The sequence below is a fragment of the Prionailurus viverrinus genome, chromosome C2, assembly GCF_022837055.1.
Source record: "Prionailurus viverrinus isolate Anna chromosome C2, UM_Priviv_1.0, whole genome shotgun sequence".
NCBI lineage: Eukaryota > Metazoa > Chordata > Mammalia > Carnivora > Felidae > Prionailurus > Prionailurus viverrinus.
The window spans coordinates 116,075,741-116,091,428 of NC_062569.1; positions in this window are offsets into that span (position 1 = coordinate 116,075,741).

The following is a 15,688-nucleotide window of genomic DNA, read 5'->3' on the forward strand; positions in this document are numbered from 1 at the left end:
AATATCATATAGTTATTCAGTATAGGCAGAAAATATTTGACAAAATTCACCATCTTTCCATTATAAAGAACTCTCAACTGGATAAACATAAAATGTACCTCAACATATTAAAGGCCATAAATTACAAACCCACAGCTAACAATCTATTTAATAATGAAAAGCTGAAAACTTTTCTTCTAAGATTGCAATAAAGCAAAGATCCCACTCTTACCACTATTCTTCAACATAGTACTGGAAGTCATAGCAAGAACAATAAATGAAAATAAAAGACATAAAAATTAGAAAGGAAGAAGTTATCTCTAATAGCAGATGACATAATATTACATATAGAAAACTCTGAAAATTTTAGCCAAAAACTGTTATAAATTATAAATGATTTGAATATATTTGCAGGATACAAACTCAATATAAAAATCAGTTGCAATTTCTATACATGAACAATGCACTATCTGAAACATAATTAAGAATTCAATTTATAAGAACATAAAAAAGAATAAAGTACTTAAGAATAAATTTAACCAAGTAAAATTCTATACACTGAAAACTTTAAGACCTTGATGAAAGAATTTGAGAAAGACATACAAAAATAATAAGCTACTCCAGCATGGATTCCAATCTTCATGGATTGGAAGAATTAATACTGCTAAAATGTCTGTACTACTCAAAGCAATCTACAGATTTAATTCAATTTCTATCTGAATTCCAATGATTGTGGTTTTTTTTTTACTGAACTAGAACAAATAATCCTAAAAATTTTATAAAACCAGAAAAGATTCCCCAAAGCCAAAGTGATTTTAAGCAAGAATAAATCATCGTGCATCAACTTCCTGATTTCAAACTATATTTTAAATCTATAATAATAACAACAGTATGGTATTGGCAAAAGACACATTGATTATGGAACAGAATAGGGATCCCAGAAATAAATTCATGCATATATGATCAATTAATTTTCAACAAAATTTCCAAGAATACAAAACAGTGAAAGGTTATCTCTTCAATAAATTCTTTTGGGAAAACTGAACAGTTACATGAAAAAGAATGAAACTGGACCCCATCTCACACCATACACAAAAATCAATTCAAGATGGATTAAATATTTGAATGGAAGACTTGAAACTATAAAACTCTTAGAAGAAAATATACGGAGAGAAATTTGTGACATAGGTCTCGGCAATGAATTTTTGGATTTGACAACAAAAGCAAAGGCAAAGAGAAGCATAAACAAACAAGTGGGACTACATCAATCTAAAAAGTGTTTGTTCAACCCTAAAAATCGTTTAAATAACCCAATTAAAATATTGGCAGAGAATCTGAATAGACATTTTTCTGAAGAAGACACACAAGTGGTCAACAATTACATGAAAAGATGTTCGACATCACTACTCATCAGAGAAATGCAAATCATAACCAATAAGAAATCACCTAATACCTATTAGAATGCCTATTATTTTTAAAAAAATGAGATAAATGCCAGTAAAAACATGAGAAAAAAGAGTCCTTGTACACTGTTGGTTGGAATGTAAACCGGTTAGTCACTATGGAAAACAGTATGGTGACTCCTCAAGAAATTTAATATAGAACCACCATAGGGCCTAGCAACCCAACTTCTGAGTATATAATGAAAGGAAATTTTCTTCAATAATAAGGAAATCAAGTTGTTTGTGACAACATAGATGAATCTGGAGCACATTATACTAAGTGAATAAGTCAGACAGGGGAAGTCAAATACTACATGGTATCATGTGAATGTGGAATCAAAAGGAAGAAGGAAGGAAGGAAGGAAGGAAGCCAAGCATAGAAACAGAGAGTAGAGAAGTGTTTGCAAGGGACTGGCCTTAGCCCTTAAGTACTTAGCCCTTAAGTACTTAGTACAACCTGGCAAGTATACTTGATAACACCATACTGTAAAATTGAAATGTGGTCAAGTGTAGAATTTAAATACACAACGCACACACACACACACACACGCGTGCGCACACACACACAAGTTTGGTGAGGAATGTATTCACTTACTGCGGGAAGTCTTTCACAATGTATATGTGTATCAAGTCACCACGTTGTACACTTTACCCCACAATTTTGTCAGTTATATGCAATAGAGCTGAAAAAAATAAAATTCACAAAACTGCAACTACATATGCACACAAACTACGATCTAGACAGTTTAAAATATTAGCTCATCCTCCACAGCAAGATAAAGGTATAAATAACTCTAAAATCCTGTTATGACATTTCCTTATTTCTGTAATTAATTTATGATGTGTTTTGGGAAGAAATATATTTATGATACTATTTTTAATATTTTTGTGGCTATCTTTGGATATATAAATTATATTGTCTATCTCCTACCTCTTAAAATATAAATTAAAAATCAAACTCTTAAATAAACTTTTAATAATATTTGTCAGTGGAGTGTTCCTGAGTGTATTTAAAATGTTATTGCAAAAGTAGAAGAAAAAACATAACTCAATTGTCACCATTAATAAAATTAAATGATGTGCCTGCTTGATTTATTGACCATGTCAAATGATGATGGTGATGAAGAGAATGAAGGGAAAGAAAACACTAATTAAGCAAAATAAGGGTAGAACATGAGAATGTTTGAGAGCTAAATCTGTTTAATGTTCATCTAACAAAAAATGAGGCTGAGTGATAGGAAGTAAGAGTATAAAGAATGCCAGGAACAATATCATGAAACTGTGTCTAGTTATAAATACTGTCATATAAATCTATGACACATTACAGAGAGAAAAATAAATTTCCATTTGTATTTTTAACATTTTCAAATATTTGTTTTGAAATAGCTCACTACCAGCTAATAACCTCCATAAAAATATGGACTGTATCTTAAGCATTTTTGTATCTCTTGTACCCAGCATGAGTCCCAGAATGTAGCTTAAATCGTCATTGAATGAAAGAATAAATCAACAAATGAATAGATAAATGAATGTGTATTATTTTGTTAGTGGAATATTGAAATATGATTCATGTGGCTGTTATAGAACACAAATTGCCTTTGAGAATTTTATCCAACACACTCCCAACTCTCCGCATCCTCCCACCTCCACCAGTCTCAGAAAATCATTAACTATTTAATTGCTTAGGCTCTACTCTGGAAATGAAATGGAACCCTGAATGTATTCTAGTTACATAATTCTAACTTTCGTACTATTGTTTCAATGGAAAAAAAGCAATAAAAATCAAATGTTAATTATTCATTGTATATTACTTAAATCCTTCAAATCATTAAATTGCTTCGACACGGTAATAGGCAACACAGTCACATGAATTAGATCTGATTAGAACCTTAAACCTTCCATATGCGAGAGGCAATTTAAGTGACTTGTAGCTGTGACAGCTGAGACTGAGGAAAACAAAAATAAGGACACCGAATCCTCTCAAACATATGAGCCTGCTCAAAATATATTAAGTATATTTTCTTATTGCCTACTGGTATTTTTCTGTTGAAATTTGACATTTTTTTATAGCTACTCCAAGAAGTTTTCATTCACATTACCACTAGTCATGCTTCTATGGACCCTGGAAAAAGGTCACTTGAAAATGTCACACATTCAGACAAAAAAAATTACTCAAGCTACGTAGATGTTCCCTTACACAGAGTAAAAAGGCAAGTTGAAAGAAGCAAATGTGCAAACATGTTCCCTGCAGGACCAGAAATTAATAATGAAAATATTCTTCCCCATCAATATGTCACCTTGAAAAGCCTTGGAGATGTATTTGCAACAGATCCAGGTTTTCTACATTAACAACAACAACAACAACAAAACCAACTGATTTTGCAATCTAAAGCTAGCTTCCTTATTCAAAAATGGCATTTGACTTTTTTATGCACTGCTTTTTTGGTTTTTAAAAACTTACATTGTAAAAATACCTACCCTTAGAAATATGCTTTTTGCCTTTATGGAGATTTATGAGGACTTAGACACCTAGTATAGTTTTTCCATCACTTTCAGAATTCCTGTTACAGAAGAGGCATCTCAGTGATTTTTTTTTCTCCCAGAAGTATTCATAGTAAATTTGCTGTAACCGTCAGTTACACCAGTCTCTTCATAAAGCAGTCTGCACATGCAAGCATGCTGAGGTAAGACAGCTTATATTTCCAAAGACCCTATCACCAAGCTTAATGAAGTAAAAATGAAATCAAATGATGCCCTAACCATACACTGTATATCACCCTCAGTCCTCAGTTGCACACATTTTTGCATTTCTTTCATAAGGCAATTCTCATAGTGAACCAATTTTCCAGATACCTTGGTCTTGGCAGCTTTCTTTAATATAAACATCACTTAGAGTGCATTCTTACACTAAATCTTGACATCATGGATGCCATTAGAAACTGGGAACAAAATATTTCTGTATCCTGGGAGTCATAAACCTGAAAGGATATTTCAGGTAGGTAATTCATTTTTACCTTTCTCTTAAGTACTATATTTTCCCCATAATTAACCCTGAAAGGCTCAGGGCTCAGTGGCATATTTAAACATTAGTTCAGAGGTGCTTTGGTGGCTCAGAACATCAGATTATATAACAGTCCAAAGAAAGAAAAAAGGAAGTAACAGAATCAAAACTCCTGGGAACCTGACGGCTATGGGGCATCTATCAAAATCCTTTTTCTGTTTTATTTCTTTCCTGAGTCTCATAGCTACAGGTACTTTTATATCACAAATAACTTACACTATTTTTATATCTTGGTGTTTCAGGCAAGTTTCAGTCAGGACATAGATTTTTGTTCTTCACTAGATTTTATTTTTAAATTAAGATTTTGAAAATACCTCAGAATTTTAATGGAATTTCTTTACCTAACCATTTTTCAAATGAGACAAAAAAAAAATGGATTCCATGAATCTATTAATGGTTTCTTATTTTGTCAAACACTAAACATCCATCAAATCTATTCAGAAAACACTGCTTAAAATCAAAATTTAGAAAAAAATAGGTATCTTTGGTTGCCTGGGACAGTGAAAAACTCACATAAGGTATTAATTTCTTTTTCATACTAAAATTGTGTAGTATTTCTTTTGCCAAATGTATTTATTAACTTATTCCTCAAGAAAAGTATTTGTTTAGAATTGAGTTTAAATCACTTATGAATCCAGAATATTCCTTATAGTTATTTTTCTTACACTTTTCCAGGAAAAGGACATCACATAACTATTTTTAAACTTAAAAAAGTAATCCTTTAGAAGGTCTTTCTTGAACACAAAATTTTCTTTCATCACTTGAGCCTTGTATTCTACTCACCTCTATTACTTTTTTTTTCTTGAAAATGTGTGATAGCTCTTCATTACCCACAGATTAAAAATCAACCACGTAGCATGGCACAGGAAGCTTTCCACAATTTGATAGCTTCTCAGTCACCAGATTAACATCCTGTCGTGTTTTCCAAACCATATTCAGAATTCTCCCATCAGAAGACATCACATCTTTTGTGTCTGTGTGCACCATGCCATTAACTGAATGTGATCCTTTGCCCACAACAAATATATCAGTTGTGCTATCCTAACCATGTCTAGTAATAAGCTAGAACTACCAGAACACAATACTACAGAGTGGCAGCTTGAATAATAGAAATTCATTTTCTCATAATTCTAGAGGCTAAAAATTCAAGATCAAGGTGTTACTATGTTTGGTTTCTCTCAAAGACTCTTTGGTTTACAGATAGTCACCTTCTCATTCTCCTTACACGGCCTTTTTTTCTGATGTCTCTTTTGTGTGTCCCAATTTCCTCTTATGAAGACACTAGTTAGCTTGGATTGTGGTCATACGTATGACCCCATTTAAACCTAACTGCCCTATGTCCAAATAGGTTATATTATGAGATACTAGGGATTAGGAAGGACTTCAAGATGTGAATTTGGGGAGAGGCAACACAATTCAGCCCCAAATACAAGCCTTCTGTAATTAAACTTTTTTTTCAAGTTAGGAAACGAACTTTTCCATAAAACTATCATGTTCCAAAGAGATTAGTCACAAAACAATAACTAACCTATACATGTCCTCATAGTATTGGACTACACATACAGATAGTTATTGAATTCTAGATCAATGTACTCATCAGGAAGAAATCTGGTGTCACTAGACAGCTTATTCAATAAGCAGACGTCTGTAAAACTCTCAAGTTTTCTTCTTTCTCGCCCTTGGAAATAATCTTCAGTTCATTATTTATTTAAGAAGAAACACTTCTCTTATTAGCAGAATTTGAATGAAAATGGACATGCATAGCCATTGAGTTGAAGTTTCAGTTGAAGTTTTGTTTGAGAAGACAAAACACTAAAGTTCTCAATCAGCAAGGCTTTCCTGAAGCATTGTATAGCAGCAAAAAGGATGCAGAATCTATCAGATGACTCAGTAATGCTATGAAATTATTACAATTGACTTTTTAAGTTGTTGAATGCCAGTTATATGAAAGGGAAAAAGAGGGAAACTCAGAAATTCCTGAGTGACACATAACAAAGAAGTCCCCTCCACCCTCCATTCTGTCACCACTTTATTCTCTAGCCCCCTTCTTGCTGAAAACTTACCTTATTTTCTTCTCATTACTTCTTAGATCTTTTAGATCTCTTTAAGTCAACCTGGGTCTTCCCCTTAGCCTAGGTGCAAATACTGTTTAAACATATCCATTCCCAAGTGCATTTCTGTATACGTCCCTGAGAACAATACTAGCCATCACTATACTAAATTAAGCTTGTCACTTGTCCCATTTAGCAAGACTGACATTGCTTACATCCTAGGTCTTACATAGAGTGTTTCTTAAATTACGGTGGCGGCCTTTCACTACAGCTGCAACCATAATCCATTCAAAAGTGATCATACAACACTAATGTTCTTCATTTAACATTTTTCATATTCGTTTCAATATCTATGCAATGTGTGTGTTGTCTTGTTAAATATCAGTTATTTTACTGAGTGACATCTGTCATTTCAACGGACATAAAACTTTTCTATACTCCCAGATTTTACACAGCCATGATTGTCAGAAATTTCTCTTATTCAGTATCTGTGATATCTTCATTTTTATCAACATTCTAACTTAAGAAAAATCTTTCTGTAAATAATATTCTTTATGATCATAACCAATAATCAGTTTATGCTAATACTATTTCTCTTATCCTTTACTCTTCTCAGTTTTACTGTCTCTTCAACAAAGATATTTGGTGGGATAGGTTGCAATGATGCATGTAAATAGATGTGGTAAAAATAAAAGGTATATTTCTACTGATATATCATTATTAACCTATTTTCTGTTCTTTTTCCAGAGTAGTAGAAAATTTTCTCTTTAACAACAACATATTTTTACAAAGGCATATAAAGATATTCTTTCCTTAAGTTGTCTCCAAGATATCTGATGTAACTAATAGTCATTTAGCATTAATATGAAGAAAGGAGAACATGATTTTGAATAAGTATTTTCAATTAAAATTAATGTCATATGAATCTGACTCACACTCTGGAATTCAATGTAAATTTTTGGTCTGATTTCCTTTATTTGAAATTGAGGCAAAAAAGCCATTTTAGTTGACAGTAAAAGTATAATGTGCATAGCCAAGATAATTTAATGAAAATATTGAAATTTGTTAAGAATTAAAAGTGTATTCAAACTTCTATAGTAAGGAAATTGCCACTAGCAGGTCAGATATGAGTGTTATATTTGGGAATAAGGCTAAAATCATGTATTTATAAATCCATGTGCTTTAATGACATTTTAACAAATATATTGTTATTGTAGAGGTTTCCAGTGATTTTTAAACTTTAAAATAATTAAAAAATGATGGGGCGCCTGGGTGGCTTAGTTGGTTGAGTGTCCGGCTTCAACTCAGGTCATGATCTCGGGGTCTGTGAGTTCCAGCCCCGCGTGGGGCTCTGTGCTGACAGCTCAGAGCCTGGAGCCTGCTTCGGATTCTGTGTCCCCCTCTTTCTCTCCCCGCCTCCCCCACTCATGCTCTGTCTCTCTCTGTCTCAGAAATAAACATTTAAAAAATTTAAAATAATTAAAAAATGATCATTTTTATTCTTTTGTCTTATCAGCTACAAATAGTAGAAGTATATTCATTCCTACCAACTATGTATCACAGCAAAGACCATGTCAGGTTAACAATGAATGCTAACAAAACATCACTGAACTCCCACCACCAAAATGAAGTGAACAGCAAAAATGCTACATTTTTTTTAATGAGATACTTAGAAAATCTTTCACATTTCTTGCTTTTTTTTTTGTCAGCAATGAATCATACTTGGTAACCATTTTGAGAGTGTTTGAAAGAAGAAAAAAACTTCAGGAAAAAAAGACAGCTATATGTGAAAAATCTGTATTTTTTCACTTTCTAAAAAAAAAAAAAAGATAAGTTGTTCCAAATGTATCTTTTTAGATCGAGCATAGACTAGAAAACAGGGCTAATTAATCTCCTAGTAAACAAATCTTATCTTGAAAATGCCAAATATAGACACTATGAAGGAAGTAGTTTCAAAATCACTTAAATAAGAGATTTTACTTTTGTAAATACACTCAAATAGATACCTTTGTTGGATCATTATAATAATTGTTAGGAATAACTGAACAATTAATTGCTCAAAACCATAGTCAAGCTGAAAATAGAACAAAAACAATCTCTTTATCAATCCTATATTCACAGAATTTTTTTTCTTATGTTTCAGATTATAGAAGCCAAGAAATTCTCTGACTAAATGAAAATTAACATAAAATTTCCAATTTACAGCTAAAAACTGAAAAGTTTTAGAGCAAGGAGTGATGTAGGCGGAATCCTTCAGCCTACACCTTCCTCCTGAACACTTCAAGGATTATTTCAAGCATATGCATAGACAGAAATGAAATGCAAACAATCAATATGTCAGATATACTTAAATTATGTATGCTTTAGAAAAAAAAAAAAGATTTTGAGTTCAGTTTCCAAAGGGCCGGAAAGGATTAAAGAATAAAGGCCTAACTGTTCAAATCGTTCCTCCAATGATTTACATTTTATAGAACAATGATGCAAAAAGATATACAGAATTGTTATCGTTTACATTTTATAATTATAGGCACATTTTAAGTGAAAAGATAAAGAAATAGGTCAAATTCTAGCATTTCTTTTTGATTCTCTTAGATATTCCTCAGAGAGTGATTATCAGGGTGATACATATACATGTATCTTAAAATATTCTACTGATTATCTGTTAATTGCATCCGGATTCACCCATGATGCTGGTTTAGGGAACACTGTAATTCCTTATACCTATAATACAGTTGCTTATCTTCCTTTCTTTGTCCCATTACTGCTGAGCTATTGACACAATAGCCATTTTAACTGTGTCTGAAACATCTGTCATGATGCCATTATTTTTTACTCCAGCTTCCCCATCTATTTTCTTTATTTCTGTATTAAGTTCTCCAAAATCACTTGGGTAGAGAAAACATTTCTTGAAATAAAGGCACCACAATTTTATGTCTCTTTAAGTCATAATATTGTTATTTTTTCTTTACAGCTCTCTCAGCAGTTATCAGCATTGGTGCTCTGACTATTTTAATAAAAAATACAAATTTTTCCTATCCTGGAATTGTTCTGCTGCCGTATTTGCTAGGCATGGAAAATTCTCTAGGTTCCAAGGCTCTGGCCTAATATTTTCTAGGATAATATTTAAAATAGCACTTCTGGAGGAGTAAATGCTTGCCTTCTCCTTTATAAAATCAACAAATGTTTTATCCATCTTCCTGCTGTCTACTATAATTATCTGCAAATCCACTGGCATGCATAAAATATGACCCTCGCAGATTAAGATGAACTTGATAGTTATTAGGTTATATTTCAAACATAAAAACATATTTGACTAATTGATATTTCAAGAAGGATTATAGTACACTGACCAGCCTTCCTAATGTAAACACTTATGATACTGTAATAACATATTTCAAAAAGGAACTCTCATAAATGTAAAGATAAGCTGGAAAGCAAGTAGAGAATAAATATTCCAAAACCTAAGTGAATCTAGGAACCAGGGTAAGCTGAGTGCTAAAACTGGCTTTGCATTTGCCGTATCATGTAAATTTGAGCTTTGTTAACCATATCAGGGCGTGAAAGAAAAAGCATGGCAAAAGAGGGGGCTTCAAAGATACTAACATTTTATATCTGAATCTGAGTATTAGTTATACAAGATTTCAATATTTTTCTTATTTATCCCATACCTATTCCTCTTATAAGTTCTTTAGCATAAATGCTATGTTCCACAATTTAGTTCAAAATACTTGTAACATGGTATCAATTATAAGTTATCTGTAGTCTTTTTGTCAGTACACTGTATAGCTTTAATATAATTTAATTTAATATGCTGAGTGTCCGACTTCAATTCAGGTCATGATCTCACAGTTGATGAGTTCAAGCCTCGCAACAGGCTTGCTGCTGTCAGTGCAGAGCCTACTTCAGATCCTCTGTGAAGCATCAGGGTTTAACTCTGGGAGAGTAGGAAGGCTGTAGGAAAAGGAGACTCTGCTTTTAAAGGGCCTGCATACAGACTCACTTGTTCCAAAACCAGCACAGAGGCAGCAGTTTGAAAAGTGCCTGGGCCATACATAAAAGAGATTTATTGACTAATTTTAGGTTGTGCGCTGGAAGGGCAGAGCTCTGAAGGAAATTTATCAGAGAATGTATGCAAAGGTAAGCAGAATTTTTATTGCCATCCTTCTGCCTAGCTGGCTCAATGCTGGCAGGAACCAACGCTGACATTCTGTATTCACTCCCCTAGCACCACTAACCCTACCCATGTTCCCCATGGATCCACCTCACCCAACCTACTCACCCCACAGGGTGCCCCTCCAAAGAAGCTCCAGCCTATTCACATCCAGGAAACAGAACAGAGCAGAACAGAATATCCCCTACAATGTAGCTCTTGTCCTGCCACACTGGCAGGTGGCCTTGGCCATGACTGGTACTCCTGACAAAGTGGCTCCTTCCCCACCATATCAGGCTGGTGTCCTCTGAAGCAGCTCCTGCCCTGGTTGCAGGAGATTCAGCTCTGCCCACCAATGAGCTGACAGCATCTGAAGCTGGACCTCTCAGCCTGCCTCACTTGAGCCAGCATCAAACTCAGCAAATCCATAGCAGTCACAGTCCAGCCACAACAGGAGGGTGCACAGTCCAGCCACAAAAGAGGGCACCTCCAGAGTGCCTGATTCTGTTGAACAAGAGGTATTTGTGTTATAGGACCCCAGAGGAAGCCTTCCATATAAGACAATTCCTTCAAGACCAGATGTAGCCAATCTACCTAATACATAGAAACACAGAGTCAGACAAAACAAGGAAAGAACAAGTCCCAAATGAAAGAAAAGACAGACAGACAGACAGACAGACAGAAAGAAAGAAAGGAAGGAATCAGAAAAGTACTAAACAAGATGGAGACAAGAATCTACCTAATAAGGATTTAAAAATAATAGTCTTAAGATGCTCACTGAACTTGGAAGAAGAATGTTTGAACACAGGGAGAATTTCAACAAAGAGATGAAAAATACAAAAAAAAAGAAGTATTCAATAACTGAAATGAAAATACACTAGAGGGAATCAACATCAGACTAAAGGATGCAGAAAAACAGATCAGTGATCTAGAAGACAGGGTAACAGTAATCATCCAGACTGAGAAGCAGCAGCAAATCAGGATAGTTTAAGGGACTTCTGGCACAACATCAGAATGAAAATATTAACATCATATGGGTCAAAAAAGAAAAGCTAATGGGGCAGAAAAGTTATTTCAAGAAATAATAGCTGAAAACTTCACTAAGCTAGGGAAGGGAACAGACATTTTAGATTCAGGAGCACAAATAGCCCAAAAGATGAACCCAAAAAGATCCATACCAAGGCACACAATAATAATTAAGATGTCAAAGATTAATTATAAAGAGAGAATCTTAAAAGAAGCAAGAGAAAAGCAATCCGTTACGTATAAGAGAAACCCCATATGGCTATATAGCAGCTGATTTTTCAGCAAAAACTTTGCCAGAAAAGAATGGTATGATATATTTAACATGGTGGAAGAAAAAAATCTAAACCAAGAATATTCTGCACAGAACTATTATTCAAAACTGAAGAAGAGATAAAGAGTTTCTGAGACAAACAAAAGTTACAGTCATTTGTCACCACTAAACTAGCCTTAAAAGAAATGTTAAAATGACTTCTTTAGGTGGAAAGGAGAAGACATAACTAGAAGTAAAGAAATTTGAAAGGAAAAAAAATCACAGTGTCAAAGCAAACATACAATGAAGGTAGTGGATCAACTGCTTACAAAGATAGTATGGAGGTTAAAACACAAAGTAAAATAAACAATATCTACAATATTTAAGAAATACACAGAATAAAAATCTATAAAACATTACATAATTTACATAAAATGTGGAGAGGGTATGTAATGTTTCCAAAATATGTTTGAACTTAAGGATCCATCAATTTAAAATAGGTTGCTATAACATAGGATGTATACATGAATCTGATGGTAACCACAAACCAAGCCCCTATACAAGATACAACAAAATAGAGAGGAAAAAAACCTCCAATATAACACTATAGAAAATCATCAAATCACAAGAGAAGAGAGAAGAAAGGAACAGAGAACTACAAAACAGCCAGAAAACAATTAACAAGAAGGCAATAAGTATATTCCTATCAATACCGATCAATTACTCTAAATATAAATGAACTAAATGCTCCAATCAAAAGACATTGAGTGACTAAATGGATAACAAAAAATAAAATCCATCTATATGCTGCCTGTAGGAGATCCATGGCAGACCTAAAGGCACATATTTCTGAAAGTGAAGGGACAGGAAGATACATTCCATGCTAATGGAAGTGAATAAAAAGCTGGAATAGAATACTTACACCAGACAAAACAGATTTGAAATCAAAAACTGTTACAAGAGACAAAGAAGGGTAGCACACAATGATAAAGGGATAAATCCAGCAAGAGGATATAACCATTGTGAATATCTATACATCTAACACAGAGGCACCTAAATATATAAATCAAATATTAACAGATATAAAAGGAGAAATTGACAGTAACACAAAAATAGTAGGGGATTTTAACACCTAACTTATATCAGTGGACAGGTCTTTCTCACAGAAAATCAGTAAGGAAACAATGCCCTAAGATGATACATTAGATCAGATGGACTTAATAAATTTAAGAAGACTGAAATCATTCCAAGCATCTTTTCTGATCACAGAAATATGAAACTAGAAATCAATTACCAGAAAAAAAATACTTGAAAAACCACATAAAAGTGGAGAGTAAACTACATGCTATTAAACAATGAATAGGTCAACAGAGACATCACAGAGGAAATAAAAAAATACCTTGAGGCAAAATAAAATGGAAGCAACCTCCTCAAATCTATGAAACACACCAAAGTAGTTCTAGAGAGAATTTTATAGCAATACACACCTACCTTAAGAAAAAGGAAAAATTTTAAACAATTTTACATCTCAGGGTGCCTTGGTGTCTCAATCAGTTAAGCGTCTGACTTCAGCTCAGATCATGATCTCACAGTTCATGGGTTCAAGCCCTGTGTTGGGCTCTGTGCTAGCAGCTCGGAGCCTGGAGCCTATTTTGGATTCTGTGTCTCCCTCTCTCTGCACACCCCACCCCCCACTCATGCTTACTTGCTCTCTCTCTCTCTCAAAAATAAATAAAACATTAAAAAAATTAATTTTACATCAAAAGGAACTAGAAAAAGATAAACAAAACCCAAAGTTGGTCTAAGGAAGGACACAATAAAGACCCAAGTAGAAATAAATGCAATAGGCAATAAAAAGGGAGAAAAAAACTAAGAGCAATTTATTTGAAAAGATTTTAAAAAGACAAAACGTGGGGACCCTGGATGGCTTAGTCAGTTAAGTGTCCAACTTTGGCCCAGGTCATGATCTCATGGTTCGTGGGTTCAAGGCCCACGTTGGGCTCTGTGCTGACAGCTCAGAGCCTGGAGCCTGCTTCTGATTCTGTGTCTCCCCCTCTCACTGCCCCTCCTCCCGCTTATACTCTTTCTCTCTTTCTGTCAAAAATAAGTGAACATAAAAAAATTAAATAAAAGAAGATAAAACTTTAGCTAGACTCATCAAAAAAAAAAGAGAGAGAAAACTCATAGATAAAATCAGACATGAAAGAGATGTCACAACTAATACAGAAACAAAAAAGATTATGAGATCATTATATACAATTATACACCAACAAAGTAAACAACCTGGAAGAAATGGATCAATTCCCAGAAACATATAATCTTCTAAGACTGAATCAGGAAGAAACAAAAAATCTAAACAGACAATTACTAGTAATAAATTTAGTCAGTTATCAGAAATCTAACAAAGCAAAGTCCTAGACCAGATGGTTTCACAGGTAAACTGTATCAAACATTTAAGGAGTTAATGTGTTTCCTTCTTAAACTCACCAAAAATGGAAAAGGAATTAACACTTCCTAATTCATTCTATGAGGCCAGCATTATCCTCATACCAATATCAGGCAAAGACATTACAAAAAAAGAAAATTATACACCAATTTTCCTAATGAACATAGATGCAAATTTTTCAACAAAATTTTAATAGCAAATTCAACAATACGTCAACAGGATCATACAGCACAATCAAGTGGGATTTTATCCAGGATGCAAATCAAACAACATGATACACCACAATAACAAAGGGAAAGCTAAAAATCTTATAATTATCTCAATAGATGCACAAAAAGTACTTAATAAAATCCACTATCAATTTATAATTAGAAACTCAACAAAGCAGATATAGAGGGAACATACCTCAACATAATAAAGGCATATATGAAAGACCACAGCTGAAATCATAATCAATTGTGAAAAACTGATAGCTTTTCATCTAAGATCAATAACAAGACAAAACGTCCTCTCCCACCACTTTTGTTCAAACAGTACTGGCAATCCTTGCCACAGCAATCAGACAAGAAAAAGAAATAAAAGGCAAGCAAATTGGTAAGAAGTAAAATTGTCACTATTTGTAGATGACATGATACTTTATATACAAAATCCTAAAAAGTCTACTAAAAACACTATTAGAACTAATAAATTCAGTAGATCTGCAGGATACAAAATTAACATAGGAAATCTGTTGCATTTCTCCACACTAATAATGAACTATCAGAAAGAGAAATTAAGAAAACATATCTTGTTTACAATGATATCAATAAGAATAAAATACCTGGGAATACATTTAGCCAAGGAATTGTAAGAGCTGTACTCTGAATACCATAAGATATTGATGAAATAATTTAAAGTAACATAATTGGAAATATATACCATAGTCATGGATTAGAAGAATTAATATTGTTTAAATGTCCACCCAAAAAAATCTACAGATTTAATGATCCCTATGAAAATATCAATAACATTTTTCACAGAAATAGAAGAAACAATCCTCAAATTTGTATGGAAACACACGCAAAAACTAAAATAGCCTAAGCAACCTTGAGAAAGATAAACAAAGCTAGATATATTTGAAATCTCAGATTTCAAGATATACCACAAAACTATAGCAATCAAAACAATACTGGCACAGAAACAGATGCATAGATCAATGGAACAAAACAGCCCAGAAATAAACCCATGCTTATATGTTCAATTAACCTATACAAAAGGGGACAAGAATATGCAATGGGGAAAAG